General features: G+C 38.5%; 1 protein-coding gene and 1 pseudogene across 2 annotated transcripts in view; one reads left to right on the top strand and one right to left on the bottom strand.

Annotated features, from left to right (window-relative positions):
• Positions 1-15,168, bottom strand: part of Pals1 (protein associated with LIN7 1, MAGUK p55 family member) — a 91,717-nt gene that overhangs the window by 46,192 nt on the left and 30,357 nt on the right. For both annotated transcript variants that reach the window (XM_076921893.1, XM_076921894.1), the window contains exon 2: positions 963-1,044. The gene's annotated coding sequence lies outside the window, so the exon portion shown is untranslated. The remainder of the gene's footprint in view (positions 1-962; positions 1,045-15,168) is intronic.
• Positions 12,394-12,757, top strand: LOC143436643 (phosphatidylinositol N-acetylglucosaminyltransferase subunit P pseudogene; annotated as a pseudogene).

A 15,168-nucleotide genomic window follows, 5' to 3' on the forward strand; every position in this document is an offset into this window, starting at 1 on the left:
TATGTAGGGTTACTATACTACTATGGCTAATTTTAAAAACCTAGAAGTTTATATATTTCCAAAAATGAACTCTTAATTTTTTTCATTTATAATTACTGGTTATTTAAAAAGTATATCTATTCACTATGGTAAATCATAAAAGAAAACTATAAATCATTATCTGGATCAGAATTCTCATGGACATGAGATCTAGTCTTTTATTCTCAGAAGATTTCTGCAACGAGTATTCATCAACTTAACAATCTATTTTAGCTCTCTCTCCTGAGTGTTGTGTTTAGTGAGAGACAGAAAAAGAAATTAAATGACTATTTTTCTCTGGTTTTTCTCATCAGATTCAAATGTGTTAGAAACCATTTTTCCTTATATGTCTTATTTTTAAGTGTCTAGTACTTAGGGTAATATGTGTGATAGAGAAAAATGTCCAAGAAATATCTGTTCAACTAAACTTGGACTATTTTAAGTTCAAAGAGGATGCAGACATCTAAAACAGGTGACAAGTAACAAGGAAAATATAAGGATATAGTTTTTTGTGCTGCATTTTGAAGCACAGCTATCCATACAGAGGTAGGGACTGTTGCAGATTAATGGAAATCACATGACCAAATGATACAGATGGCAGAATCCAAAACTCAATACCATGAGACAACATTTGTATCAAAGCTAGAAAACAAAACAGTTTACTGGGAAAATAGTTTCTTATATAACCTTAAGTTTTAGGAAAGACAGACTTCATATGCATAGGTATGTTTGCTGCCTAAGTGGAGTCTTGGCCTATCTCCCCCGACCCTGTTCATCTTCCCTTCTCTTCTCTAGCATGTAAAGCCCTTTGACCAGCAGCTGGAAAGTCTCATTTTAAGTGATCAGCATTCGTCTGACATTTTAAGAGGCTGGACTATGTTTCCATAGAAACAGCTTTGTCAGCTAATACAGGACTCAGGCCAAGAATAGTGAAAAGAACTTACATTATGCAAACTGGAAAACCTTGTCTTTTATCCTCGTTTCTCTTCTCTGTTTTTCCCCAATATTCAGGTTAGCTTTCCTATTCTGCAAAACAAAAAGGAAATAATTAACTACGTGTAAAAGTATGCAATTAACCAAGTGTAAAAGTACACAGTATTTTGTGGAGAAGTGAGAAGAAAAGGTTAATTCAGCATAACATTCAATTTGCAGATAGAATTTTTTGCAGTTACAAATGCATACTACTGTCATCCCAGTCACTGAAAAATATTAATTAAAATCAATGTTGTTATATATGAGTGTTACTGAAAATGTTAAGGACTGGGGCTGAAGAGGTGGGGTAGCTCAGCAGTTCTGGCTGTTCTTCCACAAGACCTGGATTAAATTCCCAGCACCCACAGGCAGCTCACAATTACCTCTAATTCTAGTTCCAGGGGATCGAACATCCTCATATACACATAAATGCAGGCAGACACCAATGCACCAATCTCCCCAGTTTCACTCTTAGGTATAAACCTAAAACATCTACATCATAACATAGTCAAAGTAGAGAACCAGCAAATGTCCATTAACTGATGAATACACAAGTAACAAGATATACATACATACATGAAATACTGAATAAAGAAGGAAAAAAAAAAAAAAAACCACTAAAACAGCCTAGACCAGAGATAAACTTCAAAAACAAGTTTAAAAAGCCTGTTATGCTGGGCATAGTGACAGATGCCTTTAATAACAACAGGTGGATCTCTGTGTCAGGTCAACCAGTGCTATGTGAGATCCTGTTTTTGTAGCTGTCAGGGTGTGTGTGTGTGTGTGTGTGTGTGTGTGTGTGTGTGTGTGTGTGTAGGGGGTAGGGGAAGCAGCTAGTTAAAGGGAGATAATTCAGTTGGTAGAGTGCCTGCCATGAAACAGTGAGGACCTGAGTTCATATTCCCAAAACGAACATAAAATGCTCATCACAGTGACGAGGGTCTAAAAGGCTAGAGCTTGGGGAATATTGAGACAAGGGGGTCCTTGGAACTCATTGGCCAGCCACCCAGACAAACTGATGTACTCCAGGCTCAGTGATAGACCTTGTTTTAAAAAATAAGGTGGAGAGGGATTGAGGAAAACATTAAGCAGTGATCTCCACTTACACATACAAATGTGTATGTGTATACCCATACAAACACGTACGAACATACACCAAAAGAAAAAAAGCTAGTAATAAAAGCCCACATACTATATGATTCCATTTATTAAACGTCTAGAATTGGTAGGACTATAAAGATGGTGGGTGCTTAGGACTTAGTTAGGAAGGTGGGTAAGAGAATTAAAACTGATTGTGTAGGTTTCCCCAGGGAATGATATAAATTATTGGTAGTGTTCATATAGTTCTGAATATACTAAATGTTAACAAATTATACATTATCATATATATCAGTGAACTGTTGGCCTGTGAGTGATACAAAACAATAAAGTACAGTGAAGTGACACTAAAAACAATTGTGACTGCTAATCTCAGTTGTCAACCTGACACACCTGGGAAGGGGAAACCCCAATTGAGGACCGGATTCCATCAGATTGGCAATTGCTAATGATAGTTCCTTAGCAACAGGGTAGTTGCACCTTTGGGCGTGTGGGCTTGGGCTTTATAAGGAAGGTAGCTGTGCACGACTTGGGGAACAAGCTAGTAAGCAGTATTCCTTCTAGATTTGTTGGTTCAGTTCTTGCCTTTGGGTTCTTGCCAGGGCTTCCCTAATTCATGGACTGTAAAGTGTAAGCTGAAATAAAACTTTTCTTCCACTAGGCTGCTTTTGGTCACTGTATTTACCAGCAACAGAAACTAAACTAAAACAACAATAAAATCATTAAAATTAAAAAAAAAAACAAACTAGCTGCACTAAGCATTGAAGGAAGGTGTGGAGAAACTGACACTCTATTTGATAGTTCATGGGATTCAGTTCTCATCTTCTATCATGTGGGTCCCAAGGATGGAACTTGGGTTTGTAAGGCTTGCCAGCAAGCACCTTTACCCACCGAGCCTTCTCTTCAGCCCTACAAAAATTATTTTAAAAACTCACTAAACTGAACACTTAAAATCAAATTTTAATGTAAGTTTTGCTAATTTCAAAGGAAAACAAAACCTTATACACTTAAGAAGGCATCTCTTAGAGCTGGGTATACAGCCCAGTCACTAGAATTCTTCCTTACTATGTTGCAACTCTGGGTTCAAACGCCAGGCAACGCCCCCCCCCCCCCAACCAAAAACAAAATATAAAAGAAAAAGAAAAAAAGGAGCTATCCTTGTTATGTGTGCTATCTCTCCTCTCTCTCTCTCCCTCCCTCTTCCTCCCCCTTCGGGGTCTCTCTCTCTCTCTCTCTCTCTCTCTCTCTCTCTCTCTCTCTCTCTCTCTCTCTCTCTCTCTCTGTGTGTGTGTGTGTTATCACAGACAGATTCCTGTAGCTCAGGCTGGCCTGGAACTCACTATGTGGCTGAGGTGACCTTGAACTCCTAATCACTTATCTCTATCCCTCAAGTGCTGGGTTTATAGATATGTACCACGTGCTGAGCAGAAACATTTTTTTCAAAAGACCACTGCAAGAAGACTATATTCACATCATATAAAGACCCTATTTACCTGCTGAGGATGTCGCTTACTGTGGTATATCATGTATTTAGCATGCATAAGCTCTGGACTCACTCCTGAACACACACGACTCAACTTATTCAACAAATACTTAACTGATGTCTGAGTTTCAGTTTCCCAAACTTCCATTTAACAATGAATGACTCCTTCATCCCCTTCCCAGTGTGGGTACGGGGAACCACAAAAACAAAAAAACAAGGATCTAACCACATCCAAAACAAAGTAAATACAAGTCAAAACTGAATTACAGGGAAGTTAGTCACACAAGGTATTAACTCAAATTATTACTCAGTAAAAATAAGGGCAAATTTAAACAAAAATCAATCTTCAAGATACAACTGAAAAAAATCTTTTTTTTAAATTTTATTTTATATTTTATTTACATTTAAGATGCCATCCCCTTTCCCCATTTCCCCTCCCTAGAAAACCCCCGTCCCATGCCCCCCCTTCCTTTTTGCTTTTATACAGTTTTTTTAAAATGTTAATCAAAGGATTTATAAGTTTGGTAATGCTCAATCAGAACCGTAACCCAATACCCAACCTAGATATAAAAACTGTCTTTGACTGGTGGAGACATGTGAACATGTGCCTCCATGCCCCCTCTCTCTTTCTCTCTCTCATCACCTAGCTTCTCCTCTCCTTCATCTTCTCTCCTTACTCCATCTCTTCCTCTCAGTACTCCTTCCCACTTAGCTTCTCCTACATATCACTCTTCCTGTTAAAGTAAAACTTTTCTCTCAAAATACAATTAGAGCATACTTATTCCTAGTTGTACCAGTGAGGTACAAGATAGTCCTAATACCCAGTCCATCATTTTGTTGACTAACCAGAACCTCTGTCATCTCTTCTAACTAAAACACTTACTTTTGATCCTGGCTTTTTGGCTTTAGAATGAATGTCAGCTGAAAACCATCTATTCAGATCTTTTCTCTCAAAGTAAATAGCCCAGATTGGCTATGAGACTATATGTCTTCAGCCCCATCAGAAATCCAGAATGACTGAGTTAACTGAAATTATGGGAAGCACAAATCATAGCTTCTAAAACTTAGCCAATTTATAGAGATCGCTGAACACCTGAAAAGCCCCTATACTACCGAACGTTGGAGCATCAAATCTTCAGCCTTCTGGCCCAGAGTCATCTGACAGACCTTAGTGATGCAGGATTATTAAGGGCTAATTACTCTGTCTAGGCAGATATAATCAGTCGACTATTCTGCATGTGTGTCCTTTTCTGGACAGTAATTTGTCTGTAGATGGAAAGAGGCAATTCTTGCCTAGTGGCTGTCACCACACAACTGGAGTAACTCCAAGGATGCTCAATTTCTTCTTAGAATCCACAGCAGGAAGCTGTCAGGAGCAGACAGGTCTCTAATCAGAATGGACATTAATATATAAATATTTGTAGCGTCAATTATATGGACTTCTGATGTTTTGAAAACCAACTATCCATGTAAGGTAACCTGGACTGTTGTCTGTTCACTCCTCTCAGCTATTTCTAAATAAAATATGGGAAACCTCCTAACAATAAACTCAAAGCCATGAAATTGCTATAGTCCCTTAACTCATAAGTTAACCGTTCCAAATCAGTTAAAAAAGTTAAAGAAGGACTGGGTCTAGGCCTTGTATTCCTAAATGTGTTATACAGGCACAAAAATCTTTTTTTTTTTCTTCTTTGCTTTGAGACAGGGTTACATGTAGCCTAGGCTGGCCTAGAGTCAGCGATGTGACTGAAGCACACTTTCAACTGATCTTCCTGCTTCCTGTTCCTAAGTGTGTGGACCACAGGCATACTACTCCTGCTTGGGAAGCTGGTTCATAAATTACAGAAGTAAAGACACTTTTGTTGTTGTTTTATTATCTTTAATTATGTGTGTGTGTGTGTATGTATATATATATTTGGTATATGCACGTGTGTCAGTTTCTATGGAGGCCAGAGGCATCAGATCCTTGAGCTGGAGTTACAGACAGTTGTCAGCCATCTGATATGGGCACTGGAAAGAGCAGTACATGCTCTTATATATAAAACACATCTGAACTCACAGAGGTAAGTTTACAAGGTCCTTATTCTCCTTCTATGATTCTTGGTCAAATAATTCCCTTGACATAAAATAAAATAAAATAAAATAAAATTAATCAAATTGCTAGGAAAACTACTACTATACTTATAATTTACAAAAAAAACAACCCCAAAATGGGTCAAAGATTTAAACATTAAGACCAAAAACTCCAACGTTATCAGTATTAATCATGGGGGGTTGGTGGGGGCACATCCTCATAGAAGCAGGAGGAGGTAGGATGGGATAGGAGGTTCCTGGGTGGTGGGGGGAATGGGGTAAAGGAATAAAATCTGAAATGTAAATAGAATATCCAAAAAAAAAAAAAGAAGAAGAAAAAAAAAGATAAACATGGGGTGGGTGAAGAGTATTATACACTTAGTCACAGTAATATTTTGAGTGATTGACCTAAAAGTACAGGCAACAGAAACTAACACTATCAAACTAGAAAGGTAAGTATAGCATATGAAACAACTGACAGTCAGTCCCTTCAGATGGGAAACAGTATTTGTACACCATACATCAAGAAAGGTGAGTATGCAAAATGTGTTTCCAGCCTAACTCCACAGTAAGAACCCAAGAAAAACAAGGTTAAGGGGCTAAAGAGATAGATGGTACAGTGGGTAAAGTGTTTGCCATGCAAGCATAAGGGACTGATTCAAATTCTCAGCACCCACATAAAGGCCAGTGCTCTGATTATCTGTATTCCAGCTTGGGTGGGGAGGAGTAGGCACAGAGAGGGCTCAGTGGTCAGCCAGTCTGGCTAAAAAGATGAGCTCCAGGTTCAGTGAGAAACCCTACCTCAGAAAGTGGTCTGGGGGTGGGGAGTGACAGAGGAAGATAACTGACATTAGCCTCTGGTCTTTACATCAGTTCACACACATGCAAAGATGCACATATATGTATCATACAATAGTTTCAATTAAAAAGAGATGGACAGAGAAACGGAATATGTACATAATACCATTTAGCTTTTAAAAAGAAACTTTCACCATTTTATGGTATCAAAATGGTATCAAAAACATTATACTAAGTGACACAAGCCGTGTACAAAGACAAACACCGCATGTCCTCGCCTAGATGTAACTTACTAAGAACAGACATTTAGAAAAAAGCAAAGAATAAAATGGCAGTTAGGATAGAGGAGGAGGAGTGGAATGAGGACCTCCAAGGACAACACACAACCTCAGGAAGAACACGAGAGAAGTATTTTTTGAGATATACTAAATGGTACAGTGAATACAGTGCATGATAAAGCATTAACATTTCTAAATTGCTAAGACAATACATTTCAAATGTTTTCACTACAAAACCTTTAACTTAGTGATAGCGGATGATCCCTGGATCATTCAAACACAAGAGGGAGAGGAAAATGCTAAGTATGTGAGGTGATGTGCATATTATTTAGCTTGATCATTCCATTCTGTACTCAATAATAATAATCACTCTGTACTAAAGTATATACAACTATAAACTATACATTTAATAATTTAAAGCAAAAGGTAGGAGTTTTAAAAATTCATTCTCAGGGAACTGTGTTATCAGAGAACTGAAAGAACATATGGCAGATAAGCAGCAGACAGCATAATCCAGCTTCTCAGTGACTTAGAACGAAAGAAAACAGCCCTGTGGTGAGGTGGGTGACGGGAAGAATGCTTTGTATGGACTTCAAAGGGGCCTGAAATCCGTGTTCACTGGAGACCTGGTGTTAACTCTGCCCTGTGAATAAACCAAGCTAATCTGTTCAAAGTAAATTTACAACCAAGGGAACTTGAGTTTGGTGCTACTTGGTAGTAACCAGCAGAAAAACTTGAGTCATTCTGACCCACTCTGATGGTGACCCAATGGTGAGCCAAACACACACAGAGAAAAAGGGACTGTGTCCCAGCCTTTGCCTTTTCCAGGGAGCTCACAGTCAAAAGAATCACAGAAAGAAGTGTAGACTAGCAGAAGTAGAGAATGGCCATTTCTGCCTGCACATTCTAAGCAGAGACAAGACTTTTTGTTGCTGTTATTAAAACCTGCCTCTCCCCCCTTGTAGTATTTGCTAACAGGTAGATAGGTTCTTATTTTCACAACATGTGTATGTACCTATAGACATTGTTAGATATACGTGCTCATTATCCTGGGTTTTGTTGTTTCTTTTCTAATAGTAACATTCCTTCTTCCTCCACATATTGATTTTATATATACATACATACATACATACATACATACATACATGTGTATATATATGTATATGCACACACATATGTGTATATATATATGTATATATATATATATATGCACACACACACATATATATATGTTTATTGTTCTGGGTTTAGTTGTCAATTTTTCTCTTCCTTTCTTAATTCTTTTATTCATTCCATCTTTCATTCTCCCTATCCCCTTTCTAAAATTATAACCTTCTTTCTCCTGCCTTCTCCCTTTTCACATTTTAAAATATTCAACTTTTGCTTTTCATTTCCCATTTTCTTCTGTTAATTATTGCTTTTCTTTACATCTTTAAACCTTTTAGTTTGTATTATGAGCACACATTCCTGTTGTTAGAGTTGTAGATGCTATACATCTACAGGGCTTTACTTTATTTCTGCACCTTGTTCATTGTTACTCATTGCTAATCCTACTAGCTTTCTGGTGATGGGCTCAAGCACAATACTTTGCATACACTGTATAAATGCTCTGTTGCTAAACTATACTCATTGCTAAGAAATAGTAACAAGCTACTCTATATACGACCTATGCTTACTCAAATGTCAGTGAATACTTTAACTCAAAAGATTGGGGAAGCTAAAACATCAATCTAGGTCTGGGGAGATGGCTCAGTGGGTAAGAAAGAGCACTTGCTGCACAAGCATAAGGACCTGAATTCAGATCTCAGGCACCCGAATAAAAGCTACCTATGGCTGCATGTGCTGGTGATCCCAGTGATGGGAAACAACATGGAGGGCTTTAGGACCCCCTGGCCAACCAGCTAGAAACAAACAACAATCAAGCTCCAAGTTCACTGAAAAACTCATCTCAAAAGAATAAAGGCAGAGAATGACAGAACAGGACACCTGATGTCCTTCAGCCTCCATATACACGTGCATTGGACACTAGCACATACACAAAACATGCATAGTAGTGACTAGGGCTCCAAGCAGGCATAGTTGGGGATGCCAGAAGATATTGTTTTCTACTTTTATACAAACACAGTGACTTTATTATGTGGGGGAAAAGTACTTACAATACTTTCCTGACACCATTCCTCAGTTTAAATATTAAACTAGAACATCTCTGGACTGTATTATGTTATTATTTGAATTTGAAAGCTGGTACAATCACTCTGGAAATCGATTTGGCAGTTCCTCAGAAAACTGGAAATAGTTCTACCTGAAGACCCAGATATACTACTTTTGGGCATATACCCAAAAGATGCCCCATCATACTACAAGGACACATGCTCCATCATGTTCATAGCAGCCTTATTTATAATAACCAGAAGCTGGAAACAACCCAGATGTCCTTCAACTGAAGAATGGACACAGAAAATGTGGTTAATTTACACAATGGAATACTATTCAGATATTAAAAACAAGGACATCATTTGCAGGAAAATGGATGGAACTAGAAAAAAAATCATCCTAAGTGAGGTAACTCAGACTCAAAAGGACATACATTGTATGTACTCACTGATTAGTGGATATTAGCCAAAAAGTACAGAATACCTAGGACACAACCCCCAGACTGTAAGAAGTGTAACTAGTAGAATGGGCCAAGTGGGGATGTTTCAATTCCACTAAGAAGGAGGAAGGAAATAATCATGGGTGGAAGAGGGAGAAACAAACTTGGGTAAGAGGGGCAGGGGAGAGGAAAAAGGGAACAGAATCGGGTATTGGAGGGGGCAGGAGAGAGGCTGAGGGCCAAGGGAATGAATGCAGATAAGCAGCATGGAGGGATGGGAGGACCCTCTACAAAGTACCAGAGACCTGGGAGGTGAGAGACTTTAAGGACTCAGTGGAGGTGACCTTAGCCAAAATGCCCAACACTGGAGAGAGAGAACTCAAAGAGTCCACCTCCAGTAGATAGACAGGGCCTCAAGTGGAGGGACAGGGTTACCAACCCACAGACAAAATTTCTGATCCAGAACTGTTCCTGTTTAAAAGAACTGCAGGGACAAAAATGGAGAAGAGACTGAGGGAAAGGCCCAACTTGGGATTCATCTCATGGGAGGGTATCAAGGCCTGACACTATTACTGATGCTATCTATGATGTGCTTACAGATGGGAGCCTGGCATGGCTGTCCCCTGAGAGGCCCTACCAGCAGCTCACTTAGAAGCAGCAGATACTTACACTCAACCATTGGACTGAAGTCAGGGACTCCTGTGGTTGAATTAGGGGAAGGATTGAAGAAGCAGAAGGAGAGAGCGACCCCATATGAAGACCAACCATCTCAACTTACCTAGACCTCAGGGAGCTCCCAGAGTCTGAGCCACTAAACAGGAGTATTCAGGGGCTGATCTGAGGTCCCTGGCACATATATAGAAGAGGTCTGCCTGGTATGGCCTCAGTGGGAGAAGATGTGCTTAATTTTCTAGAGACTTGAGGTCCCAGGGAAGGGGGAGGCCTAGTGGGGGAGGAGAGCACCCTCTCTAAGGCAAGGGGGAGGAGGAATGGGATGAGGAACTGTGGGAGGGGGGACCAAAGGGGAGGCAATGACAGGAATGTAATTATATAATAAAAATTGAAAAAACCCTGTTGTTTGGAGGCTAGAGAGATGGCTATGTGGTTACAAATACTGGCTGTTCTTGCAGAGGGTCCAGGTTCTATTCTCAGTACCCTCATACAGCTCACAACTCTAGTCCCAGGGAACAGATGCTCTCTTCTGACTGCATGCATGCAGTATACAGAAACACATGCAGGCAAAACATCCATACACATAAAATGAAGGCTAGAATACAAACAGACAAAACACAACATGTTATTTGAATGCTAACTCAAGCTTCATAAGAAATCATCTAATAATACTAGAGAGGTAGCTCAGTGGTTAAGAGTACATACTGTTTTTGCAGAGGACTGAATTCAGTTCCCAGCACCCGTCCCAGGCAGCTTATAACTACTGGTAACCCCAGATCAACTGTATCGGATGCCCTCTTCTGTGTTCTGGCATTCATAGGCACCAGGACACATCATATACAAATACAGTAGTAGTAGCAGCAGTAGCAGCAGCAGCAGCAGTAATGGAAATTATCCAATTCATTTTGGTTTGAGATTATGATACAATTTCCAGTTTGTAAAATGGCTCTAAATATACTTCTACTACTTTGTACTCTGAGTTTATGTAAAAGTGAGTTTTCAGTCAGTGACTATAAAGTCAAAATGCTGATCATTTCTGAAAACCGCTAAGCATACTGCTCTACATCCTAGGGTACCAAATATTCAGCCAAGGCTTCATTCTTGGGGATAAGGAGTCTGCAAGTTACAGGCCAGCCTGGTTAAGAAAGTTTACTGTTTCTGCTGAGGATATGAGTTGGATTTGCAGCACTCAAGTTTGGTAGCTTATTAACTCCTTGTAACTTGAACTCCAAGGATCTGATACCTCTGGCCCAACAGGCATCCATACTCACATGTACAAACCCAGACACTGATAATTATACAGACACAAAAATAACATCTTTTTAAAAGATTGAATTCCTTACATTAAAAATAACTCATCTCCTTTGTCTTTAATAAATGTTCCTACAAGAGCAAACCTTTATATATACAATAAAAAGCAGTATAATATACAACAAACAGTAGCTCAAGAGTGAGCTGAGGTGCAACAGATAGTATTCATTAATGTTGGGAGGCATGCTGGCATATAGTGTTGTATGCTCACATCTAGGCTGCAATAAAGACATACAAGGATAAGCTGGCCCTGCTGGAAACACCTTGAATTTATTTGCTTGAATTAATTGTTGGCCATTGCTCATTCTGAGACTAGCTACTGCTGCCAAAAATTTCATGAACCTTCAAATTCATCATTTCAGACAGGGTTGCATTAGGAAGCTGGCCAATGACTATTTGAAGTTTTAGCCAGAGCAATAAAGTGAGAATAAAAACTACAGAACCATGAATAGGAAGAGTTAACTTATCCCCATTTAAAGAAAATAGGACCTTATGTTTAGAAGACACTAAAGATTCTGCCAAAAGACTTTAAGAACCACACAAAAGAGGGAAATAAACATCAACATACAAAAATCAACAATAACAACAAAACAGCTTTCTTACATACACATAAAAGCTTTTCTAGGAGAAATCGGGAAAGAAACTCGTTCACACTAATATCAGCAGTAAAATACCCAGGAAGAAATCCAAGGACTTAAATGATCTATCTATACAATGAAATGTGTAAATAAACACTGAAGAAACTAAACACACCAGAAGATGAAAAGACAACCCATGTTCATGGACTGGCAGAATTAAAGTTGTTTAAATGGTCTGTCCCCACAATAAATAATGTAATTTAAGATACTCTAATAAAAGTTATTTTATACAATTAGTATATGCTAATAATTTTAAATATTATTCCCAAATATCACATCAGCTCTTCCAAAGCAATTTTGGATGCCAATTCCTCTTAAAATTAAAAAAAAAAAAGTGTGGGTGTTTTGTCATCATGTACATCTACATATCACCTGTACTCAGTGCCCATGGAAGCCAAGAGGGCACCAGATGCCCTGGAAGTGGAGTTGCAGGCAGTTGTTAGCCGCCTGCCAGCCCCTGCTCTTCCTCAGATTATCTAAAGCCACAGGGAAGATGGTGGAAAATTCACTGTTGCCATTGCCAGAAAGAGCGATTTATGGCTTTGTTCTTTTCCTAAGCTCACAGTTTGGCTTCAATACTGGGTGCATGTGCATGCGTTGCCTGTCTACCTCCTTATCACGGTCGTAATTGGTTATGTGCTCTTATTTGGAATCAACATGATGAGTACCTCTCCACTTGACTCCATTCATATCATCACAGGTAACTGCTAAAAACCAACAGAGGAAAAACTACCAAGAGGATGCCATCCCAGCATTGAGAGACATTCTCATCAGTGAAGTAAACAAAATGTTCTTCCTAGAAGCCAAAGAACTCAACACCTAAAACCAAGCATTTACAGTGGGCTGAATAATTTTGAGCATAATTATATTGACTGTCCTTTAAATACCCAATACTGACATGTAAAAACATGAACACTGATTCCTTAGATTGAGTTCAATTGATACTGTAAATATTTTCAACTGAGTTTTTAACTGACACATAAAATACATTATACTATTTTAAAAAATGCATGTAGTTTTAAATGATCTATAATATGACCTTTCTTGATTGGTATATGGTTACCAATTAAGACTTTATAAGCCCTAGAAGATAAGAACAGTCTAGACAACACAGCCAATGTAAGAAACAAGATAAAACCAGCTACTTCTGAATACTAAGTTTAACTGTTCAAATTTCTTCCTTAAGCACCAAGAGATTACTGATAGTCAAGAATAAAACAAAATGACTTTTCAGGATAAAACTATAATGCAACTATAGTTGAGTAGAGGAAAATCTGAGTAGCCAATGACAATATTTTAATACTTCACACTGAGCGAGTAAAGCAGCAGAAGGAATAAAAAGGGTAATTTTAAAAAATGGCTATTACAAAAGTTTTGAGATAGGGAGTTAAGTATAATTCTAAAATACTTAGTGTAATAATTAGACCTAGGAGAATTATATAGAACTTTAAAATATGGACCTCGAGAGTCAGCCCATTCCCCCTTTTCCCATCCCTAAGGAAGAAGAATGAATTAAGTACTGAAAATAAGATAACAAATTCTACTTTTAAAGTATCATGCATGTTCCCCAAGCTCTCTTCTTCTAGTACCAGCCTGAAAAATAAACTTTAAAAAACAAATTTAAGAAGCTGGGTGTAGTGACACATGCCTTTAATCCTAGCATTTGGGAGGAAGAAGGAGCTGGATTTCCGTGAGTTTGTGACCAGACTGGTCTAGATTGAGTTCCAGTACAGTCAGAGGTACATAGTGAGATCTTATCTCAAAATATGCCCTCTAAATCAAACCCAACCCCCAAAACAATAAAACAAACAAACAAACAAACAAACAAACAAACAAACAAACAAAAAAACCTTAAAGAGTGTTAATTCCTAGTGCCTACATTAACAACTTGATGGCAAATGGTACTTATTATTTGAAGCAGCCACTGTAGCTATGCTATAAGAACTCATTGTTATGGGTCTGCACTGCTGTTCCCACAAAATATCTGTTAGCAGCAGGCTTGGTATTTTGGTTTGCAAAGACCAGTCAAGAATTTTCATGAATAGGCTGATACTTGGGGGCCAGAAATTTTCTGTGACTCCGTGCTGCAAGTCATGGAGTTTACTGTAAATCTTTAAGGGCACCAGAGGAATCTCCTCTTTCATTGACTGTCACCATGACTGATGGACAACCAAGTATCCATGGTAACTTGATTATTAAAAAAAAGTTATGAAATGGCCTCCCACCCGTAGCCTTCCCAGTACTAATCTCATCTGTTCTGTGCCCTGTTTTTGGACAGCGCACCCTCATTTTTATTCAGAGGCACTTTATATCTCTTATTGCTGCCCAAACTAAATAGACTGAAGGCCAGGGCTAGAGAGCTCCTCCTATCTATACCTTCAGTGTGTTTACTTAAACTAAAACAAAAATAAATAAACAAAAAACTAGGAGTTTTAGCACAATGTTAATTGGTGGATCAGGCACTAAAACAGACTTGTTTCTAAGTAATTTAAACATTCACATCTTACATTTAGATTGCTTAAAATTTTTATTATCACTTGTGTGTGGTGGGGAGAAGGGGGTGCACATCACACCTACTGGAGAGGTCAAAAACAACTCTGTGGAGTTGGTTCTTTCCTTTCACCTTACGTTCCAGGGACAGCATTCAGACTGCCAGGTTTGTGTAGCAAGTGACTTTTTCTGCAGAGCTGCCTAGCTGGCCCAAAATGTTTTCTACAGTGCACTGGAAATACGATTTCTTAGTCTTATCTCCACAGATTCCCCCAAAATGTAGGCAAGGCAGACACTCCTTTTCCTAAATAGGCACTGAATAATTAAATCACATAACTAAAAGTAACAAGGCAGAAAATCCAAACAAGTGACCATTCCTGTGGCTCCCCAGTGCTGTTTCTAAAGAACAGAAACTACCATTCAGACAGAATGCTTCCTTGAAAATAATTATACTACTCTCCTGCTTTTAAAATATGGTCAGAGAATATCAACATGTTTCTTCATACATTTGTTAGTGGATCACAATCTTATTTTACCATCTGACTTCAGTCACATTTATTGCTCAAGGCTCCTAAAAACTGAGCTAATAATGATGCAGAGACAGTCCTGTGGAGAAATGTTAGAAATGTGATTCCTCCCCTACTAGCCATGAAAAATGAAACTACACTGCCAACATTCCAGTTTCCAAGTGATCTTACACTAAAAAATTACTCTCTATTCTTCATGTTCCAACTTTAACATGAA

This window comes from Arvicanthis niloticus, chromosome 23, assembly GCF_011762505.2.
Source record: "Arvicanthis niloticus isolate mArvNil1 chromosome 23, mArvNil1.pat.X, whole genome shotgun sequence".
In the NCBI taxonomy this organism is placed as follows: Eukaryota; Metazoa; Chordata; class Mammalia; order Rodentia; family Muridae; genus Arvicanthis; species Arvicanthis niloticus.